The following is a 26,077-nucleotide window of genomic DNA, read 5'->3' as shown; positions in this document are numbered from 1 at the left end:
AGACGCTATATACAGAGGGGGAGGACATCATCATACACTATATACAGAGGGAGAGGACATCATCAGACACTATGTACAGAGGGAGAGGACATCATCAGACACTATATACAGAGGGGGAGGACATCATCAGACATTATATACGGAGGGGGAGGACATCATCAGACACTATATACAGAGGGGAAGAACATCATCAGACACTATATACAGAGGAGGAGGACATCATCAGACACTATATACAGAGGGAGAGGACATCATCAGACACTATATACAGAGGGGGAGGACATCATCAGACATTATATACAGAGGGGGAGGACATCATCAGACGCTATATACAGAGGGGGAGGACATCATCATACACTATATACAGAGGGAGAGGACATCATCAGACACTATATACAGAGGGAGAGGACATCATCAGACACTATATACAGAGGGGGGTACATCATCACACACTATACACAGAGGGGGAGGACATCATCTAACACTATACACAGATGGGGAGGACATCATCAGACACTATACACAGATGGGGAGGACATCATCAGACACTATATACAGAGGAAGAGGACATCATCAGACACTATATACAGAGGGGGAGGACATCATCAGACATTATATACAGAGGGGGAGGACATCATCAGACGCTATATACAGAGGGGGAGGACATCATCATACACTATATACAGAGGGAGAGGACATCATCAGACACTATATACAGAGGGAGAGGACATCATCAGACACTATATACAGAGGGTGGTACATCATCACACACTATACACAGAGGGGGAGGACATCATCTAACACTATACACAGATGGGGAGGACATCATCAGACACTATACACAGAGGGGAAGGACATCATCAGACACTAGACACAGAGGAGGAGGACATCATCAGACACTATACACAGAGGGGGAGGACATCATCAGACACTATACACAGAGGGGGAGGACATCATCAGACACCATATACAGAGGGGGAGGACATCATCTAACACTATACACAGAGGGGAAGGACATCATCAGACACTATATAAAGAGGGAGAGGACATCATCAGACACTATATACAGAGGGGGAGGACATCATCACACACTATACACAGAGGGGGAGGACATCATCTAACACTATACACAGATGGGGAGGACATCATCAGACACTATACACAGAGGGGAAGGACATCATCAGACACTATACACAGAGGGGGAGGACATCATCAGACACTATACACAGAGGGGGGGGACTTCATCAGACACTATACACAGAGGGGCAGGACATCATCAGACACCATATACAGAGGGGGAGGACATCATCAGACACTATACACAGAGGGGGAGGACATCATCATACACTATATACAGAGGGAGAGGACATCATCAGACACTATACACAGAGGGGGAGGACATCATCATACACTATATACAGAGGGAGAGGACATCATCAGACACTATATACAGAGGGGAAGAACATCATCAGACACTATGTACAGAGGAGGAGGACATTATCAGACACTATATACAGAGGAAGAGGACATCATCAGACACTATATACAGAGGGGGAGGACATCATCAGACATTATATACAGAGGGGGAGGACATCATCAGACGCTATATACAGAGGGGGAGGACATCATCATACACTATATACAGAGGGGGAGGACATCATCAGACACTATATACAGAGGGAGAGGACATCATCAGACACTATATACAGAGGGGGAGGACATCATCAGACACTATATACAGAGGGAGAGGACATCATCAGACACTATATACAGAGGGGGAGGACATCATCAGACATTATATACAGAGGGGGAGGACATCATCAGACGCTATATACAGAGGGGGAGGACATCATCAGACACTATATACAGAGGAGGAGGACATCATCAGACACTATATACAGAGGGAGAGGACATCATCAGACACTATATACAGAGGGGGAGGACATCATCAGACATTATATACAGAGGGGGAGGACATCATCAGACACTATATACAGAGGGAGAGGACATCATCAGACACTATATACAGAGGGGGAGGACATCATTAGACATTATATACGGAGGGGAAGAACATCATCAGACACTATATACAGAGGAGGAGGACATCATCAGACACTATATACAGAGGGAGAGGACATCATCAGACACTATATACAGAGGGGGAGGACATCATCAGACATTATATACAGAGGGGGAGGACATCATCAGACGCTATATACAGAGGGGGAGGACATCATCATACACTATATACAGAGGGAGAGGACATCATCAGACACTATATACAGAGGGAGAGGACATCATCAGACACTATATACAGAGGGGGGTACATCATCACACACTATACACAGAGGGGGAGGACATCATCTAACACTATACACAGATGGGGAGGACATCATCAGACACTATACACAGATGGGGAGGACATCATCAGACACTATACACAGAGGGGGAGGACATCATCAGACACTATACACAGAGGGGGAGGACATCATCAGACACTATACACAGAGGGGGAGGACATCATCAGACACTATACACAGAGGGGGAGGACATCATCAGACACCATATACAGAGGGGGAGGACATCATCTAACACTATACACAGAGGGGAAGGACATCATCAGACACTATATAAAGAGGGAGAGGATATCATCAGACACTATATACAGAGGGGGAGGACATCATCACACACTATACACAGAGGGGGAGGACATCATCTAACACTATACACAGATGGGGAGGACATGATCAGACACTATACACAGAGGGGAAGGACATCATCAGACACTATACACAGAGGGGGAGGACATCATCAGACACTATACACAGAGGGGGAGGACATCATCAGACACTATACACAGAGGGGGAGGACATCATCAGACACCATATACAGAGGGGGAGGACATCATCAGACATTATATACGGAGGGGGAGGACATCATCAGACACTATATACAGAGGGGAAGAACATCATCAGACACTATATACAGAGGAGGAGGACATCATCAGACACTATATACAGAGGGAGAGGACATCATCAGACACTATATACAGAGGGGGAGGACATCATCAGACATTATATACAGAGGGGGAGGACATCATCAGACGCTATATACAGAGGGGGAGGACATCATCATACACTATATACAGAGGGAGAGGACATCATCAGACACTATATACAGAGGGGGGTACATCATCACACACTATACACAGAGGGGGAGGACATCATCTAACACTATACACAGATGGGGAGGACATCATCAGACACTATACACAGATGGGGAGGACATCATCAGACACTATACACAGAGGGGGAGGACATCATCAGACACTATACACAGAGGGGGAGGACATCATCAGACACTATACACAGAGGGGGAGGACATCATCAGACACTATACACAGAGGGGGAGGACATCATCAGACACCATATACAGAGGGAGAGGACATCATCAGACACTATATACAGAGGGGGGTACATCATCACACACTATACACAGAGGGGGAGGACATCATCTAACACTATACACAGATGGGGAGGACATCATCAGACACTATACACAGATGGGGAGGACATCATCAGACACTATATACAGAGGGAGAGGACATCATCAGACACTATATACAGAGGGGGAGGACATCATCAGACATTATATACAGAGGGGGAGGACATCATCAGACGCTATATACAGAGGGGGAGGACATCATCATACACTATATACAGAGGGAGAGGACATCATCAGACACTATATACAGAGGGAGAGGACATCATCAGACACTATATACAGAGGGTGGTACATCATCACACACTATACACAGAGGGGGAGGACATCATCTAACACTATACACAGATGGGGAGGACATCATCAGACACTATACACAGAGGGGAAGGACATCATCAGACACTAGACACAGAGGGGGAGGACATCATCAGACACTATACACAGAGGGGGAGGACATCATCAGACACTATACACAGAGGGGGAGGACATCATCAGACACCATATACAGAGGGGGAGGACATCATCTAACACTATACACAGAGGGGAAGGACATCATCAGACACTATATAAAGAGGGAGAGGACATCATCAGACACTATATACAGAGGGGGAGGACATCATCACACACTATACACAGAGGGGGAGGACATCATCTAACACTATACACAGATGGGGAGGACATCATCAGACACTATACACAGAGGGGAAGGACATCATCAGACACTATACACAGAGGGGGAGGACATCATCAGACACTATACACAGAGGGGGGGGACTTCATCAGACACTATACACAGAGGGGCAGGACATCATCAGACACCATATACAGAGGGGGAGGACATCATCAGACACTATACACAGAGGGGGAGGACATCATCATACACTATATACAGAGGGAGAGGACATCATCAGACACTATACACAGAGGGGGAGGACATCATCATACACTATATACAGAGGGAGAGGACATCATCAGACACTATATACAGAGGGGAAGAACATCATCAGACACTATGTACAGAGGAGGAGGACATTATCAGACACTATATACAGAGGAAGAGGACATCATCAGACACTATATACAGAGGGGGAGGACATCATCAGACATTATATACAGAGGGGGAGGACATCATCAGACGCTATATACAGAGGGGGAGGACATCATCATACACTATATACAGAGGGGGAGGACATCATCAGACACTATATACAGAGGGAGAGGACATCACCAGACACTATATACAGAGGGGGAGGACATCATCAGACACTATATACAGAGGGAGAGGACATCATCAGACACTATATACAGAGGGGGAGGACATCATCAGACATTATATACAGAGGGGGAGGACATCATCAGACGCTATATACAGAGGGGGAGGACATCATCAGACACTATATACAGAGGAGGAGGACATCATCAGACACTATATACAGAGGGAGAGGACATCATCAGACACTATATACAGAGGGGGAGGACATCATCAGACATTATATACAGAGGGGGAGGACATCATCAGACACTATATACAGAGGGAGAGGACATCATCAGACACTATATACAGAGGGGGAGGACATCATTAGACATTATATACGGAGGGGAAGAACATCATCAGACACTATATACAGAGGAGGAGGACATCATCAGACACTATATACAGAGGGAGAGGACATCATCAGACACTATATACAGAGGGGGAGGACATCATCAGACATTATATACAGAGGGGGAGGACATCATCAGACGCTATATACAGAGGGGGAGGACATCATCATACACTATATACAGAGGGAGAGGACATCATCAGACACTATATACAGAGGGAGAGGACATCATCAGACACTATATACAGAGGGGGGTACATCATCACACACTATACACAGAGGGGGAGGACATCATCTAACACTATACACAGATGGGGAGGACATCATCAGACACTATACACAGATGGGGAGGACATCATCAGACACTATACACAGAGGGGGAGGACATCATCAGACACTATACACAGAGGGGGAGGACATCATCAGACACTATACACAGAGGGGGAGGACATCATCAGACACTATACACAGAGGGGGAGGACATCATCAGACACCATATACAGAGGGGGAGGACATCATCTAACACTATACACAGAGGGGAAGGACATCATCAGACACTATATAAAGAGGGAGAGGATATCATCAGACACTATATACAGAGGGGGAGGACATCATCACACACTATACACAGAGGGGGAGGACATCATCTAACACTATACACAGATGGGGAGGACATGATCAGACACTATACACAGAGGGGAAGGACATCATCAGACACTATACACAGAGGGGGAGGACATCATCAGACACTATACACAGAGGGGGAGGACATCATCAGACACTATACACAGAGGGGGAGGACATCATCAGACACCATATACAGAGGGGGAGGACATCATCAGACATTATATACGGAGGGGGAGGACATCATCAGACACTATATACAGAGGGGAAGAACATCATCAGACACTATATACAGAGGAGGAGGACATCATCAGACACTATATACAGAGGGAGAGGACATCATCAGACACTATATACAGAGGGGGAGGACATCATCAGACATTATATACAGAGGGGGAGGACATCATCAGACGCTATATACAGAGGGGGAGGACATCATCATACACTATATACAGAGGGAGAGGACATCATCAGACACTATATACAGAGGGGGGTACATCATCACACACTATACACAGAGGGGGAGGACATCATCTAACACTATACACAGATGGGGAGGACATCATCAGACACTATACACAGATGGGGAGGACATCATCAGACACTATACACAGAGGGGGAGGACATCATCAGACACTATACACAGAGGGGGAGGACATCATCAGACACTATACACAGAGGGGGAGGACATCATCAGACACTATACACAGAGGGGGAGGACATCATCAGACACCATATACAGAGGGAGAGGACATCATCAGACACTATATACAGAGGGGGGTACATCATCACACACTATACACAGAGGGGGAGGACATCATCTAACACTATACACAGATGGGGAGGACATCATCAGACACTATACACAGATGGGGAGGACATCATCAGACACTATATACAGAGGGAGAGGACATCATCAGACACTATATACAGAGGGGGAGGACATCATCAGACATTATATACAGAGGGGGAGGACATCATCAGACGCTATATACAGAGGGGGAGGACATCATCATACACTATATACAGAGGGAGAGGACATCATCAGACACTATATACAGAGGGAGAGGACATCATCAGACACTATATACAGAGGGTGGTACATCATCACACACTATACACAGAGGGGGAGGACATCATCTAACACTATACACAGATGGGGAGGACATCATCAGACACTATACACAGAGGGGAAGGACATCATCAGACACTAGACACAGAGGGGGAGGACATCATCAGACACTATACACAGAGGGGGAGGACATCATCAGACACTATACACAGAGGGGGAGGACATCATCAGACACCATATACAGAGGGGGAGGACATCATCTAACACTATACACAGAGGGGAAGGACATCATCAGACACTATATAAAGAGGGAGAGGACATCATCAGACACTATATACAGAGGGGGAGGACATCATCACACACTATACACAGAGGGGGAGGACATCATCTAACACTATACACAGATGGGGAGGACATCATCAGACACTATACACAGAGGGGAAGGACATCATCAGACACTATACACAGAGGGGGAGGACATCATCAGACACTATACACAGAGGGGGGGGACTTCATCAGACACTATACACAGAGGGGCAGGACATCATCAGACACCATATACAGAGGGGGAGGACATCATCAGACACTATACACAGAGGGGGAGGACATCATCATACACTATATACAGAGGGAGAGGACATCATCAGACACTATACACAGAGGGGGAGGACATCATCATACACTATATACAGAGGGAGAGGACATCATCAGACACTATATACAGAGGGGAAGAACATCATCAGACACTATGTACAGAGGAGGAGGACATTATCAGACACTATATACAGAGGAAGAGGACATCATCAGACACTATATACAGAGGGGGAGGACATCATCAGACATTATATACAGAGGGGGAGGACATCATCAGACGCTATATACAGAGGGGGAGGACATCATCATACACTATATACAGAGGGGGAGGACATCATCAGACACTATATACAGAGGGAGAGGACATCATCAGACACTATATACAGAGGGGGAGGACATCATCAGACACTATATACAGAGGGAGAGGACATCATCAGACACTATATACAGAGGGGGAGGACATCATCAGACATTATATACAGAGGGGGAGGACATCATCAGACGCTATATACAGAGGGGGAGGACATCATCAGACACTATATACAGAGGAGGAGGACATCATCAGACACTATATACAGAGGGAGAGGACATCATCAGACACTATATACAGAGGGGGAGGACATCATCAGACATTATATACAGAGGGGGAGGACATCATCAGACACTATATACAGAGGGAGAGGACATCATCAGACACTATATACAGAGGGGGAGGACATCATTAGACATTATATACGGAGGCGAAGAACATCATCAGACACTATATACAGAGGAGGAGGACATCATCAGACACTATATACAGAGGGAGAGGACATCATCAGACACTATATACAGAGGGAGAGGACATCATCAGACACTATATACAGAGGGGGAGGACATCATCAGACATTATATACAGAGGGGGAGGACATCATCAGACGCTATATACAGAGGGGGAGGACATCATCATACACTATATACAGAGGGAGAGGACATCATCAGACACTATATACAGAGGGGGGTACATCATCACACACTATACACAGAGGGGGAGGACATCATCTAACACTATACACAGATGGGGAGGACATCATCAGACACTATACACAGATGGGGAGGACATCATCAGACACTATACACAGAGGGGGAGGACATCATCAGACACTATACACAGAGGGGGAGGACATCATCAGACACTATACACAGAGGGGGAGGACATCATCAGACACTATACACAGAGGGGGAGGACATCATCAGACACCATATACAGAGGGAGAGGACATCATCAGACACTATATACAGAGGGGGGTACATCATCACACACTATACACAGAGGGGGAGGACATCATCTAACACTATACACAGATGGGGAGGACATCATCAGACACTATACACAGATGGGGAGGACATCATCAGACACTATATACAGAGGGAGAGGACATCATCAGACACTATATACAGAGGGGGAGGACATCATCAGACATTATATACAGAGGGGGAGGACATCATCAGACGCTATATACAGAGGGGGAGGACATCATCATACACTATATACAGAGGGAGAGGACATCATCAGACACTATATACAGAGGGAGAGGACATCATCAGACACTATATACAGAGGGTGGTACATCATCACACACTATACACAGAGGGGGAGGACATCATCTAACACTATACACAGATGGGGAGGACATCATCAGACACTATACACAGAGGGGAAGGACATCATCAGACACTAGACACAGAGGGGGAGGACATCATCAGACACTATACACAGAGGGGGAGGACATCATCAGACACTATACACAGAGGGGGAGGACATCATCAGACACCATATACAGAGGGGGAGGACATCATCTAACACTATACACAGAGGGGAAGGACATCATCAGACACTATATAAAGAGGGAGAGGACATCATCAGACACTATATACAGAGGGGGAGGACATCATCACACACTATACACAGAGGGGGAGGACATCATCTAACACTATACACAGATGGGGAGGACATCATCAGACACTATACACAGAGGGGAAGGACATCATCAGACACTATACACAGAGGGGGAGGACATCATCAGACACTATACACAGAGGGGGGGGACTTCATCAGACACTATACACAGAGGGGCAGGACATCATCAGACACCATATACAGAGGGGGAGGACATCATCAGACACTATACACAGAGGGGGAGGACATCATCATACACTATATACAGAGGGAGAGGACATCATCAGACACTATACACAGAGGGGGAGGACATCATCATACACTATATACAGAGGGAGAGGACATCATCAGACACTATATACAGAGGGGAAGAACATCATCAGACACTATGTACAGAGGAGGAGGACATTATCAGACACTATATACAGAGGAAGAGGACATCATCAGACACTATATACAGAGGGGGAGGACATCATCAGACATTATATACAGAGGGGGAGGACATCATCAGACGCTATATACAGAGGGGGAGGACATCATCATACACTATATACAGAGGGGGAGGACATCATCAGACACTATATACAGAGGGAGAGGACATCATCAGACACTATATACAGAGGGGGAGGACATCATCAGACACTATATACAGAGGGAGAGGACATCATCAGACACTATATACAGAGGGGGAGGACATCATCAGACATTATATACAGAGGGGGAGGACATCATCAGACGCTATATACAGAGGGGGAGGACATCATCAGACACTATATACAGAGGAGGAGGACATCATCAGACACTATATACAGAGGGAGAGGACATCATCAGACACTATATACAGAGGGGGAGGACATCATCAGACATTATATACAGAGGGGGAGGACATCATCAGACACTATATACAGAGGGAGAGGACATCATCAGACACTATATACAGAGGGGGAGGACATCATTAGACATTATATACGGAGGCGAAGAACATCATCAGACACTATATACAGAGGAGGAGGACATCATCAGACACTATATACAGAGGGAGAGGACATCATCAGACACTATATACAGAGGGGGAGGACATCATCAGACATTATATACAGAGGGGGAGGACATCATTAGACGCTATATACAGAGGGGGAGGACATCATCATACACTATATACAGAGGGAGAGGACATCATCAGACACTATATACAGAGGGAGAGGACATCATCAGACACTATATACAGAGGGGGGTACATCATCACACACTATACACAGAGGGGGAGGACATCATCTAACACTATACACAGATGGGGAGGACATCATCAGACACTATACACAGATGGGGAGGACATCATCAGACACTATACACAGAGGGGGAGGACATCATCAGACACTATACACAGAGGGGGAGGACATCATCAGACACTATACACAGAGGGGGAGGACATCATCAGACACTATACACAGAGGGGGAGGACATCATCAGACACCATATACAGAGGGGGAGGACATCATCTAACACTATACACAGAGGGGAAGGACATCATCAGACACTATATAAAGAGGGAGAGGATATCATCAGACACTATATACAGAGGGGGAGGACATCATCACACACTATACACAGAGGGGGAGGACATCATCTAACACTATACACAGATGGGGAGGACATGATCAGACACTATACACAGAGGGAAAGGACATCATCAGACACTATACACAGAGGGGGAGGACATCATCAGACACTATACACAGAGGGGGAGGACATCATCAGACACTATACACAGAGGGGGAGGACATCATCAGACACCATATACAGAGGGGGAGGACATCATCAGACATTATATACGGAGGGGGAGGACATCATCAGACACTATATACAGAGGGGAAGAACATCATCAGACACTATATACAGAGGAGGAGGACATCATCAGACACTATATACAGAGGGAGAGGACATCATCAGACACTATATACAGAGGGGGAGGACATCATCAGACATTATATACAGAGGGGGAGGACATCATCAGACGCTATATACAGAGGGGGAGGACATCATCATACACTATATACAGAGGGAGAGGACATCATCAGACACTATATACAGAGGGGGGTACATCATCACACACTATACACAGAGGGGAAGGACATCATCTAACACTATACACAGATGGGGAGGACATCATCAGACACTATACACAGATGGGGAGGACATCATCAGACACTATACACAGAGGGGGAGGACATCATCAGACACTATACACAGAGGGGGAGGACATCATCAGACACTATACACAGAGGGGGAGGACATCATCAGACACTATACACAGAGGGGGAGGACATCATCAGACACCATATACAGAGGGGGAGGACATCATCTAACACTATACACAGAGGGGAAGGACATCATCAGACACTATATAAAGAGGGAGAGGATATCATCAGACACTATATACAGAGGGGGAGGACATCATCACACACTATACACAGAGGGGGAGGACATCATCTAACACTATACACAGATGGGGAGGACATGATCAGACACTATACACAGAGGGGAAGGACATCATCAGACACTATACACAGAGGGGGAGGACATCATCAGACACTATACACAGAGGGGGAGGACATCATCAGACACTATACACAGAGGGGGAGGACATCATCAGACACCATATACAGAGGGGGAGGACATCATCAGACACTATATACAGAGGGGGAGGACATCATCAGACACTATATACAGAGGGAGAGGACATCATCAGACACAATATACATAGGGGGAGGACATCATCAGACACTATATACAGAGGGAGAGGACATCATCAGACACTATATACAGAGGGGGAGGACATCATCAGACACTATATACAGAGGGAGAGGACATCATCAGACACTATACACAGAGGGGGAGGACATCATCAGACACTATATACAGAGGGAGAGGACATCATTAGACACTATACACAGAGGGGGAGGACATCATCAGACACTATATACAGAGGGGGAGGACATCATCAGACACTATACACAGAGGGGGAGGACATCATCATACACTATATACAGAGGGAGAGGACATCATCAGACACTATACACAGAGGGGGAGGACATCATCATGCACTATATACAGAGGGAGAGGACATCATCAGACACTATATACAGAGGGGAAGAACATCATCAGACACTATATACAGAGGAGGAGGACATCATCAGACACTATATACAGAGGGAGAGGACATCATCAGACACTATATACAGAGGGGGAGGACATCATCAGACATTATATACAGAGGGGGGGGACATCATCAGACGCTATATACAGAGGGGGAGGACATCATCATACACTATATACAGAGGGAGAGGACATCATCAGACACTATATAAAGAGGGAGAGGATATCATCAGACACTATATACAGAGGATGAGGACATCATCACACACTATACACAGAGGGGGAGGACATCATCAGACACTATACACAGAGGGGAAGGACATCATCAGACACTATACACAGAGGGGGAGGACATCATCAGACACTATACACAGAGGGGGAGGACATCATCAGACACTATACACAGAGGGGGAGGACATCATCAGACACTATACACAGAGGGGAAGGACATCATCAGACACTATACACAGAGGGGGAGGACATCATCAGACACTATACACAGAGGGGGAGGACATCATCAGACAATATAAAGAGAGGGGGAGGACATCATCAGACACTATATACAGAGGGGGAGGACATCATCAGACACTATATACAAAGGGGGAGGACATCATCAGACACTATATACAGAGAGGGAGGACAAAATCAGAGACCAAAAACAGAGGGAGAGGACATCATCAGACACTATATACAGAGGGGGAGGACATCATCAGACACTATATACAGAGGGAGAGGACATCATCAGACACTATATACAGAGGGGGAGGACATCATCAGACACTATATACAGAGGGCGAGGACATCATCAGACACTATATACAGAGGGGGAGGATATCATCAGACACTATATACAGAGGGGGAGCACATCATCAGACACCATATACAGAGAGGGAGCACATCATCAGACACCATATACAGAGGGGGAGCACATCATCAGACACCATATACAGAGAGGGAGGACATCATCAGACACCATATACAGAGAGGGAGGACATCATCAGACACCATATACAGAGGGGGAGCACATCATCAGACACCATATACAGAGAGGGAGGACATCATCAGGCACCATATACAGAGGGGGGGACATCATCAGACACTATATACAGAGGAGGAGGACATCATCAGACACTATATACAGAAAGGGAGGACATCATCAGACACTATATATAGAGGGGGAGGACATCATCAGACACTATATACAGAGGGAGAGTACACCATCAGAAACTATATACAGATGGGAGGACATCATCAGACACTATATACAGAGGGGGTGGACATCATCAGACACTATATACAGAGGGGAGGACATCATCAGACACTATATACAGAGGGGGAGGACATCATCAGACACTATATACAGAGGGGGAGGACATCATCAGACACTATATACAGAGGGGGAGGACATCATCAGACACTATATACAGAGGGGGAGGACATCATCAGACACTGTATACAGAAAGGGAGGACATCATCAGACACTATATACAGAGGGGGAGGACATCATCAGACACGATATACAGAGGGAGAGGACATCATCAGACACTATATACACAGGAGGAGGACATCATCAGACACTATATACACAGGGGGAGGACATCATCAGACACTATATACAGAGGGGCAGGACATCATGAGACACTATATACAGAGGGAGAACATCATCAGACACCATATACAGAGGGGGAGGACATCATCAGACGCTATATATACACAGGGGGAGGACATCATCAGACACTATATACAGAGGGGCAGGACATCATCAGACACTATATACAGAGGGGGAGGACATCATCAGACACTATATACAGAGGGGGAGGACATCATCAGACACTGTATACAGAAAGGGAGGACATCATCAGACACTATATACAGAGGGGGAGGACATCATCAGACACGATATACAGAGGGAGAGGACATCATCAGACACTATATACACAGGAGGAGGACATCATCAGACACTATATACACAGGGGGAGGACATCATCAGACACTATATACAGAGGGGCAGGACATCATGAGACACTATATACAGAGGGAGAACATCATCAGACACCATATACAGAGGGGGAGGACATCATCAGACGCTATATATACACAGGGGGAGGACATCATCAGACACTATATACAGAGGGGCAGGACATCATGAGACACTATATACAGAGGGAGAACATCATCAGACACCATATACAGAGGGGGAGGACATCATCAGACACTATATACAGAGGGGAGGACATCATCAGACACTATATACAGAGGGGGAGGACATCATCAGACACTATATACAGAGGGGGAGGACATCATCAGACACTATATACAGAGGGGGAGGACATCATCAGACACTATATACACAGGGGGAGGACATCATCAGAGACTATATACAGCGGGAGAGGACATCATCAGACACTATATACAGAGGGGGAGGACATCATCAGACACTATATACAGAGGGGGAGGACATCATCAGACACCAGGGGCGTTGCTAGGGTTGTAAAAGATCCGGGGCACGGGCCCCAATACATATGTAGTGCTCTTTTAGTAATGCCCCCTCCTGTACATAACCCCTCACATAACAACTTTACTGACAGTGTATACAGCTACAGAAACACCAGAGAAATCCCTACTTTTTCCCTCCAGTGACTGCAGGTGACGTCTCCTCCATCTTCTCCATTAGGAATCACCACATCTTATGTTCCTCATTGTCCCTACATCTTGGTTCCCTGGCAGTGTTATCCTGCTGCCGCCCCTAACAATCTCCCCAAATACTGAAAGGCTGCGCTCACACTTTGTCTTGCATTTAAACAAAACCAGGTGCGTGTTACCCATCACGCCCCCCCAGTAAGTAATGTACCCCACACAACCCCCCAGTAAGTAATGCGCCTCACACATTATGAAGAGGTGAGCAGATGCCTGGATGGAGGAGCAGCTGTGGATATTGTGTTCTTGGACTTTGCAAAGGCATTTGACACTGTCCCTCATAGACGCCTGATGGGTAAAATTAGGGCTATTGGTTTGGCAGAAATAATTTGCAATTGGATTGAAAACTGGCTGAAGGATCGTATCCAGAGAGTTGTGGTCAATGATTCATACTCGGAATGGTCACCAGTTATGAGTGGTGTACCTCAGGGTTCTGTGCTTGGCCCACTACTTTTTAATATATTTATTAATGATATAGAGGTAGGAATTAATAGCACTGTGTCTATTTTTGCAGATGACACCAAACTGTGTAGTGTAATACAGTCTATGGAGGATGCTCATAGGCTGCAGGGTGACTTGGACAGACTGAATGTTTGGTCATCCACTTGGCAAATGAGGTTTAATGTGGATAAATGTAAGGTTATGCACCTGGGGGCCAATAATCCAAAGGCAAAATATGTCCTTGGGGGAGTAAATCTGGGAGAGTCCCTTGTTGAGAGGGACCTGGGGGTACTAGTAGATCATAAATTGAATAACAGCATGCAATGTCAATCAGCTGCCTCTAAAGCTAGTAGGATCTTGTCATGTATCAAAAGTGGAATGGACTCTCGTGATAGGGATGTAATATTACCACTATACAAAGCATTGGTTCGGCCACACCTGGAATATGCTGTTCAGTTCTGGGCACCGGTCCATAAAAAGGATGCCCTGGAGCTGGAGAGGGTTCAACGTAGAGCCACAAAAATGATAAGGGGTATGGAGGGTCTTAGTTATGAGGAAAGATTAAAACAACTAGATTTATTTAGTCTGGAAAAGAGACGACTACGAGGGGACATGATTAATTTATTTAAATATATGAATGGTCCATACAAAAAATATGGTGGTAAGGGGGCACTGTCTCCGTTTGGAGAAAACAAGGTTTAATCACCAGAAGCGACAGGGCTTTTTTACTATGAGAACTGTCAATCTGTGGAATAGCCTGCCTCAGGCGCTGGTCACAGTAGGGACAGCAGAGAGCTTTAAGAAGGGTCTAGATGCCTTTTTACACCTAAATAACATTGATGGTTATGTTATATAGGATTGTTTCCCCTAAATCCCTTCCTCATCCAATCCCTTCCCTTCCTTGGTTGAACTTGATGGACAAGTGTCTTTTTTCAACCGTATAAACTATGAAGTAATGTGCCTCACACAGCCCCCCACTAAGTAATGTGCCTCACACAGCCCCCACTAAGTAATGTACCTCACACAACCCCCCAGTAAGTAATGTGCCTCACACAGTCCCCCAGTAAGTAATGTGCCTCACACAGCCCCCCACTAAGTAATGTGATCACACACAGTCCCCCAGTAAGTAATGTGATCACACAGCCCCCCAGTAAATAATGTGCCTCACACAGCCCCCCACTAAGTAATGTGCCTCACACAGTCCCCCACTAAGTAATGTGCCTCACACAGCCCCCCAGTAAGTAATCTGCCTCACACAGCCCCCCACTAAGTAATGTGCCTCACACAGCCCCCACTAAGTAATGTGCCTCACACAGCCCCCCAGTAAGTAATGTGCCTCACACAGCCCCCCACTAAGTAATGTGCCTCACACAGCCCTCCACTAAGTAATGTGCCTCACAAAGCCCCCCAGTAAGTAATGTGCCTCACAAAGCCCCCCAGTAAGTAATGTGCCTCACACACAGCCCCCCACTAAGTAATGTGATCACACAGTCCCCCACTAAGTAATGTGCCTCACACAGCCCCCAGTAAGTAATGTGCCTCACACAGCCCCCCAGTAAGTAATGTGCCTCACACAGCCCCCCACTAAGTAATGTGATCACACAGCCCCCCACTAAGTAATGTGCCTCACACAGTCCCCCAGTAAGTAATGTGATCACACAGCCCCCCAGTAAATAATGTGCCTCACACAGCCCCCCACTAAGTAATGTGCCTCACACAGTCCCCCACTAAGTAATGTGCCTCACACAGCCCCCCAGTAAGTAATCTGCCTCACACAGCCCCCCACTAAGTAATGTGCCTCACACAGCCCCCACTAAGTAATGTGCCTCACACAGCCCCCCAGTAAGTAATGTGCCTCACACAGCCCCCCACTAAGTAATGTGCCTCACACAGCCCTCCACTAAGTAATGTGCCTCACAAAGCCCCCCAGTAAGTAATGTGCCTCACAAAGCCCCCCAGTAAGTAATGTGCCTCACACACAGCCCCCCACTAAGTAATGTGATCACACAGTCCCCCACTAAGTAATGTGCCTCACACAGCCCCCAGTAAGTAATGTGCCTCACACAGCCCCCCAGTAAGTAATGTGCCTCACACAGCCCCCCACTAAGTAATGTGATCACACAGCCCCCCACTAAGTAATGTGCCTCACACAGCCCCCCAGTAAGTAATGTGCCTCACACAGCCCCCCAGTAAGTAATGTGCCTCACACAGCCCCCCACTAAGTAATGTGATCACACAGCCCCCCACTAAGTAATGTGCCTCACACAGCCCCCCACTAAGTAATGTGCCTCACACAGCCCCCCACTAAGTAATGTGCCTCACACAGCCCCCCAGTAAGTAATGTGCCTCACACAGCCCTCCACTAAGTAATGTGCCTCACACAGTCCCTCCACTAAGTAATGTGCCTCACACAGTCCCCCCACTAAGTAATGTGCCTCACACAGCCCCCCCAGTAAGTAATGTGCCTCACACAGCCCCCCAGTAAGAAAAGTGCCCCACACAGCCCCCCAGTAAGTAATGTGCCTCACACAGCCCCCCAGTAAATAATGTGCCTCACACACAGCCCCCAGTAAGTAATGTGCCTCACACAGCCTCCCAGTAAGTAATGTGCCTCACACACAGCCCCCCAGTAAGAAAAGTGCCCCACACAGTCCCCCAGTAAGTAATGTGCCTCACAAAGCCCCCCAGTAAGTAATGTGCCTCACACACAGCCCCCCACTAAGTAATGTGATCACACAGTCCCCCACTAAGTAATGTGCCTCACACAGTCCCTCCACTAAGTAATGTGCCCGACACAGTCCCCCAGTAAGTAATGTGATCACACAGCCCCCCAGTATGTAATGTGCCTCACACAGCCCCCCACTAAGTAATGTGCCTCACACAGCCCCCCAGTAAGTAATGTGCCTCACACAGCCCCCCCAGCTAGTAATGTGCCCCGAACAGCCCCACAGTAAGTAATGTGCCTCACACACAGCCCCCCAGTAAATAATTTGCCTCACAAAGCCCCCCACTAAGTAATGTGCCTCACATAGCCCCCCAGTAAGTAATGTGCCTCACACAGCCCCCCAGTAAATAATGTGCCTCACACAGCCCCCCACTAAGTAATGTGCCTCACACAGCCCCCCAGTAAGTAATGTGCCTCACACAGCCCCCCACTAAGTAATGTGATCACACAGCCCCCACTAAGTAATGTGCCTCACACAGCCCCCCAGTAAGTAATGTGCCTCACACAGCCCCCCAGTAAGTAATGTGCCTCACACAGCCCCCCAGTAAGTAATGTGCCTCACACAGCCCCCAGTAAGTAATGTGCCTCACACAGCCCCCCAGTAAGTAATGTGCCTCACACAGCCCTCCACTAAGTAATGTGCCTCACACAGTCCCTCCACTAAGTAATGTGCCTCACACAGTCCCCCCACTAAGTAATGTGCCTCACACAGCCCCCCCAGTAAGTAATGTGCCTCACACAGCCCCCCAGTAAGTAATGTGCCTCACACAGCCCCCCAGTAAGTAATGTGCCTCACACAGCCCCCCAGTAAGTAATGTGCCTCACACAGCCCCCAGTAAGTAATGTGCCTCACACAGCCCCCCAGTAGGTAATGTGCCTCACACAGCCCCCCAGTAAGTAATGTGCCTCACACAGCCCCCCAGTAAATAATGTGCCTCACACAGCCCCCCACTAAGTAATGTGCCTCACACAGTCCCCCCAGTAAGTAATGTGCCTCACACAGTCCCCCACTAAGTAATGTGCCTCACACAGCCCCCCAGTAAGTAATGTGCCTCACACACAGCCCCCCACTAAGTAATGTGCCTCACACAGCCCCCCAGTAAGTAATGTGCCCACACACAGCCCCCCAGTAAGTAATGTGCCTCACACACAGCCCCCCAGTAAGTAATGTGCCTCACACACAGCCCCCAGTAAGTAATGTGCCTCACACAGTCCCCCACTAAGTAATGTGCCTCACACAGCCCCCACTAAGTAATGTGCCTCACACACAGCCCCCCAGTAAGTAATGTGCCTCACACACAGCCCCCAGTAAGTAATGTGCCTCACACAGCCCCCCAGTAAGTAATGTGCCTCACACAGCCCCCCAGTAAGTAATGTGCCTCACACAGCCCCCCACTAAGTAATGTGCCTCACACAGCCCCCCAGTAAGTAATGTGCCCACACACAGCCCCCCAGTAAGTAATGTGCCTCACACACAGCCCCCCAGTAAGTAATGTGCCTCACACACAGCCCCCAGTAAGTAATGTGCCTCACACAGTCCCCCACTAAGTAATGTGCCTCACACAGCCCCCACTAAGTAATGTGCCTCACACACAGCCCCCCAGTAAGTAATGTGCCTCACACACAGCCCCCAGTAAGTAATGTGCCTCACACAGCCCCCCAGTAAGAAAAGTGCCCCACACAGCCCCCAGTAAGTAATGTGCCTCACACAGCCCCCAGTAAGTAATGTGCCTCACACAGCCCCCCAGTAAGTAATGTGCCTCACACAGCCCCCAGTAAGTAATGTGCCTCACACAGCCCTCCACTAAGTAATGTGCCTCACACAGTCCCTCCACTAAGTAATGTGCCTCACACAGTCCCTCCACTAAGTAATGTGCCTCACACAGTCCCTCCACTAAGTAATGTGCCTCACACAGCCCCCCCAGTAAGTAATGTGATCACACAGCCCCCCAGTATGTAATGTGCCTCACACAGCCCCCCACTAAGTAATGTGCCTCACACAGCCCCCCAGTAAGTAATGTGCCTCACACAGCCCCCCAGTAAGTAATGTGCCTCACACAGCCCCCAGTAAGTAATGTGCCTCACACAGCCCCCCAGTAGGTAATGTGCCTCACACAGCCCCCCAGTAAGTAATGTGCCTCACACAGCCCCCCAGTAAATAATGTGCCTCACACAGCCCCCCACTAAGTAATGTGCCTCACACAGTCCCCCACTAAGTAATGTGCCTCACACAGCCCCCCAGTAAGTAATGTGCCTCACACACAGCCCCCCACTAAGTAATGTGCCTCACACAGCCCCCCAGTAAGTAATGTGCCCACACACAGCCCCCCAGTAAGTAATGTGCCTCACACACAGCCCCCCAGTAAGTAATGTGCCTCACACACAGCCCCCAGTAAGTAATGTACCTCACACACAGCCCCCCAGTAAGTAATGTGCCTCACACACAGCCCCCAGTAAGTAATGTGCCTCACACAGTCCCCCACTAAGTAATGTGCCTCACACAGCCCCCACTAAGTAATGTGCCTCACACACAGCCCCCCAGTAAGTAATGTGCCTCACACACAGCCCCCAGTAAGTAATGTGCCTCACACAGCCCCCCAGTAAGTAATGTGCCTCACACAGCCCCCCAGTAAGAAAAGTGCCCCACACAGCCCCCAGTAAGTAATGTGCCTCACACAGCCCCCAGTAAGTAATGTGCCTCACACAGTCCCCCACTAAGTAATGTGCCTCACACAGCCCCCCAGTAAGTAATGTGCCTCACACACAGCCCCCCACTAAGTAATGTGATCACACAGTCCCCCACTAAGTAATGTGCCTCACACAGCCCCCAGTAAGTAATGTGCCTCACACAGCCCCCAGTAAGTAATGTGCCTCACACAGCCCTCCACTAAGTAATGTGATCACACAGCCCCCCAGGAAGTAATGTGACTCACACAGCACCCCACTAAGTAATGTGATCACACAGCCCCCCAGTAAGTAATGTGCCTCACACAGCCCCCCAGTAAGTAATGTGCCTCACACAGCCCCCAGTAAGTAATGTGCCTCACACACAGCCCCCCAGTAAATAATTTGCCTCACACAGCCCCCCACTAAGTAATGTGCCTCACACAGCCCCCCACTAAGTAATGTGATCACACAGCCCCCCAGTAAATAATGTGCCTCACACAGCCCCCCAGTAAGTAATGTGCCTCACACAGTCCCCCCACTAAGTAATGTGCCTCACACAGTCCCCCCACTAAGTAATGTGCCTCACAAAGCCCCCCCAGTAAGTAATGTGCCTCACACAGCCCCCCAGTAAGTAATGTGCCTCACACAGCCCCCCACTAAGTAATGTGCCTCACACAGTCCCCCCACTAAGTAATGTGCCTCACACAGTCCCCCACTAAGTAATGTGCCTCACACAGTCCCCCCACTAAGTAATGTGCCTCACAAAGCCCCCCCAGTAAGTAATGTGCCTCACACAGCCCCCCAGTAAGTAATGTGCCTCACACAGTCCCCCACTAAGTAATGTGCCTCACACAGTCCCCCACTAAGTAATGTGCCTCTCTGATCTAGCATCAGCAGGCAGAATCTCTAACTTGGTAAGTGGTTTTGATATTCATGGACCCCCCTCCATCAACGTTGGCTATGGGCAGCAGCCCAAAATGACCTAATGACTTTAACGTGACACCTGTTAGTCAACCGATTAAAACTCAACAAAATGTGAGTTCACAATGTGCACAAGACTGAGGACTGACTGGTGGCAGTGATTGTACTAGACTGAGGACTGACTGGTGGCAGTGATTATACTAGACTATGGACTGACTGGTGGCAGTGATTATACTAGACTGAGGACTGACTGGTGGCAGTGATTATACTAGACTGAGGACTGACTGGTGGCAGTGATTATACTAGACTGAGGACTGACTGGTGGCAGTGAATATACTAGACTGAGGACTGACTGGTGGCAGTGAATATACTAGACTGAGGACTGACTGGTGGTAGTGATAATACTAGACTGAGGACTGACTGGTGGCAGTGATTATACTAGACTGAGGACTGACTGGTGGTAGTGATTATACTAGACTGAGGACTGACTGGTGGCAGTGATTATACTAGACTGAGGACTGACTGGTGGCAGTGATTATACTAGACTGAGGACTGACTGGTGGCAGTGATTATACTAGACTGAGGACTGACTGGTGGTAGTGATTATACTAGACTGAGGACTGACTGGTGGCAGTGAATATACTAGACTGAGGACTGACTGGTGGCAGTGATTATACTAGACTGAGGACAAACTGGTGGTAGTGATAATACTAGACTGAGGACTGACTGGTGGCAGTGATTATACTAGACTGAGGACTGACTGGTGGCAGTGATTATACTAGACTGAGGACTGACTGGTGGTAGTGATTATACTAGACTGAGGACTGACTGGTGGCAGTGATTATACTAGACTGAGGACTGACTGGTGGCAGTGATTATACTAGATTGATGACTGACTGGTGGTAGTGATTATACTAGACTGAGGACTGACTGGTGGTAGTGATAATACTAGACTGAGGACTGACTGGTGGTAGTGATTATACTAGACTGAGGACTGGCTGGTGGCAGTGATTATACTAGACTGAGGACTGACTGGTGGCAGTGATTATACTAGACTAAGGACTGACTGGGGGAAGTGAATATACTAGACTGAGGACTGACTGGTGGCAGTGATTATACTAAACTGAGGACTGACTGGTGGCAGTGATTATACTAGACTGAGGACTGACTGGTGGCAGTGATTATACTAGACTAAGGACTGACTGGTGGCAGTGAATATACTAGACTGAGGACTGACTGGTGGCAGTGATTATACTAGATTGAGGACTGACTGGTGGCAGTGATTATACTAGACTGAGGATTGACTGTTGGCAGGGATTAAACTAGACTGAGGACTGACTGGTGGCAGTGATTATACTAGACTGAGGACTGACTGGTGGCAGTGCTTATACTAGACTGAGGATTGACTGTTGGCAGGGATTATACTAGACTGAGGACTGACTGGTGGCAGTGCTTATACTAGACTGAGGAATGACTGGTGGCAGTTATTATGCTGGACTGAGGAATGTCTGGTGGCAGTGATTATACTAGACTGAGGACTGACTGGTGGCAGTGATTATACTAGACTTAGGACTGACTGGTGGTAGTGATTATACTAGACTGAGGAATGACTGGTGGTAGTGATTATACTCGACTGAGGACTGATTGGTGGCAGTGATTATACTAGACTGAGGACTGACTGGTGGCAGTGATTACACCAGACTGAGGACTGACTGGTGGCAGTGATTATACTAGACTGAGGACTGATTGGTGGCAGTGATTATACTAGACTGAGGACTGACTGGTGGCAGTGAATATACTAGACTGAGGACTGACTGGTGGCAGTGATTATAGTAGACTGAGGACTGACTGGTGGTAGTGATTATACTAGACTGAGGACTGACTGGTGGTAGTGATTATACTAGACTGAGGACTGACTGGTGGTAGTGATTATACTAGACTGAGGACTGACTGGTGGTAGCGATTATACTAGACTGAGGACTGACTGGTGGCAGTGATTATACTAGTCTGAGCAATGACTGGTGGTAGTGATTATACTAGACTGAGGACTGACTGGTGGTAGCGATTATACTAGACTGAGGACTGACTGGTGGTAGTGATTATACTAGACTGAGGACTGACTGGTGGTAGTGATTATACTAGACTGAGGACTGACTGGTGGTAGTGATTATACTAGACTGAGGACTGACTGGTGGTAGTGATTATACTAGACTGAGGAATGACTGGTGGCAGTGATTATACTAGACTGAGGACTGACTGGTGGCAGTGATTAATACTAGACTAAGGACTGACTGGTGGCAGTGAATATACTAGACTGAGGACTGACTGGTGGCAGTGATTATACTAGACTGAGGACTGACTGGTGGCAGTGATTATACTAGACTGAGGACTGACTGGTGGCAGTGATTATACTAGACTGAGGACTGACTGGTGGCAGTGATTATACTAGACTGAGGATTGACTGTTGGCAGGGATTATACTAGACTGAGGACTGACTGGTGGTAGTGATTATACTAGACTGAGGACTGACTGGTGGTAGCGATTATACTAGACTGAGGACTGACTGGTGGCAGTGATTATACTAGTCTGAGCAATGACTGGTGGTAGTGATTATACTAGACTGAGGACTGACTGGTGGTAGCGATTATACTAGACTGAGGACTGACTGGTGGTAGTGATTATACTAGACTGAGGACTGACTGGTGGTAGTGATTATACTAGACTGAGGACTGACTGGTGGTAGTGATTATACTAGACTGAGGACTGACTGGTGGTAGTGATTATACTAGACTGAGGAATGACTGGTGGCAGTGATTATACTAGACTGAGGACTGACTGGTGGCAGTGATTATACTAGACTAAGGACTGACTGGTGGCAGTGAATATACTAGACTGAGGACTGACTGGTGGCAGTGATTATACTAGACTGAGGACTGACTGGTGGCAGTGATTATACTAGACTGAGGACTGACTGGTGGCAGTGATTATACTAGACTGAGGACTGACTGGTGGCAGTGATTATACTAGACTGAGGATTGACTGTTGGCAGGGATTATACTAGACTGAGGACTGACTGGTGGCAGTGATTTTACTAGACTGAGGACTGACTGGTGGCAGTGCTTATACTAGACTGAGGAATGTCTGGTGGCAGTGATTATCCTAGACTGAGGACTGACTGGTGGCAGTTATTATGCTGGACTGAGGACTGACTGGTGGCAGTGAATATACTAGACTGAGGACTGACTGGTGGTAGTGATTATACTAGACTGAGGACTGACTGGTGGTGGTGATTATACTTGACTGAGGACTGACTGGTGGCAGTGATTATACTAGACTGAGGACTGACTGGTGGCAGTGATTATACTAGACTGAGGACTGACTGGTTGCAGTGATTATACTAGACTGAGGATTGACTGTTGGCAGGGATTATACTAGACTGAGGACTGACTGGTGGCAGTGATTATACTAGACTGAGGACTGACTGGTGGCAGTGCTTATACTAGACTGAGGAATGACTGGTGTTAGTGATTATACTAGACTGAGGACTGACTGGTGGAAGTGATTATACTAGACTGAGGAGTGACTGGTGGCAGTGATTATACTAGACTGAGGACTGACTGGTGGTAGTGATTATACTAGACTGAGGACTGACTGGTGGCAGTGATTATACTAGACTGAGGACTGACTGGTGGCAGTGATTATACTAGACTGAGGACTGACTGGTGGTAGTGATTATACTAGACTGAGGAATGACTGGTGGCAGTTATTATGCTGGACTGAGGAATGTCTGGTGGCAGTGATTATACTAGACTGAGGACTGACTGGTGGCAGTTATTATGCTGGACTGAGGACTGACTGGTGGCAGTGAATATAGTAGACTGAGGACTGACTGGTGGTAGTGATTATACTAGACTGAGGACTGACTGGTGGCAGTTATTATACTAGACTGAGGACTGACTGGTGGTAGTGATTATACTAGACTGAGGAATGACTGGTGGCAGTGATTATACTAGACTGAGGACTGACTGGTGGCAGTGAATATACTAGACTACCACCAGTCAGCCCTAAGTCTAGCATAGTCACAACCACTAGTCATTCTTCAGTCAAGTGTAATCACTACAAATACTTTAAACTTT

At 47.4% G+C, this 26,077-nt stretch overlaps 1 protein-coding gene across 1 annotated transcript in view; it reads left to right on the top strand.

The window, feature by feature from the left end:
- Positions 1-26,077, top strand: part of LOC140077845 (kunitz-type serine protease inhibitor PILP-3-like) — a 95,519-nt gene that overhangs the window by 32,546 nt on the left and 36,896 nt on the right. The window lies entirely within an intron of this gene.

Source organism: Engystomops pustulosus, chromosome 9 (genome assembly GCF_040894005.1).
Source record: "Engystomops pustulosus chromosome 9, aEngPut4.maternal, whole genome shotgun sequence".
NCBI lineage: Eukaryota > Metazoa > Chordata > Amphibia > Anura > Leptodactylidae > Engystomops > Engystomops pustulosus.
Note: the sequence above shows the minus strand (reverse complement) of the source record. Positions and strands in the feature narration are given on the sequence as shown.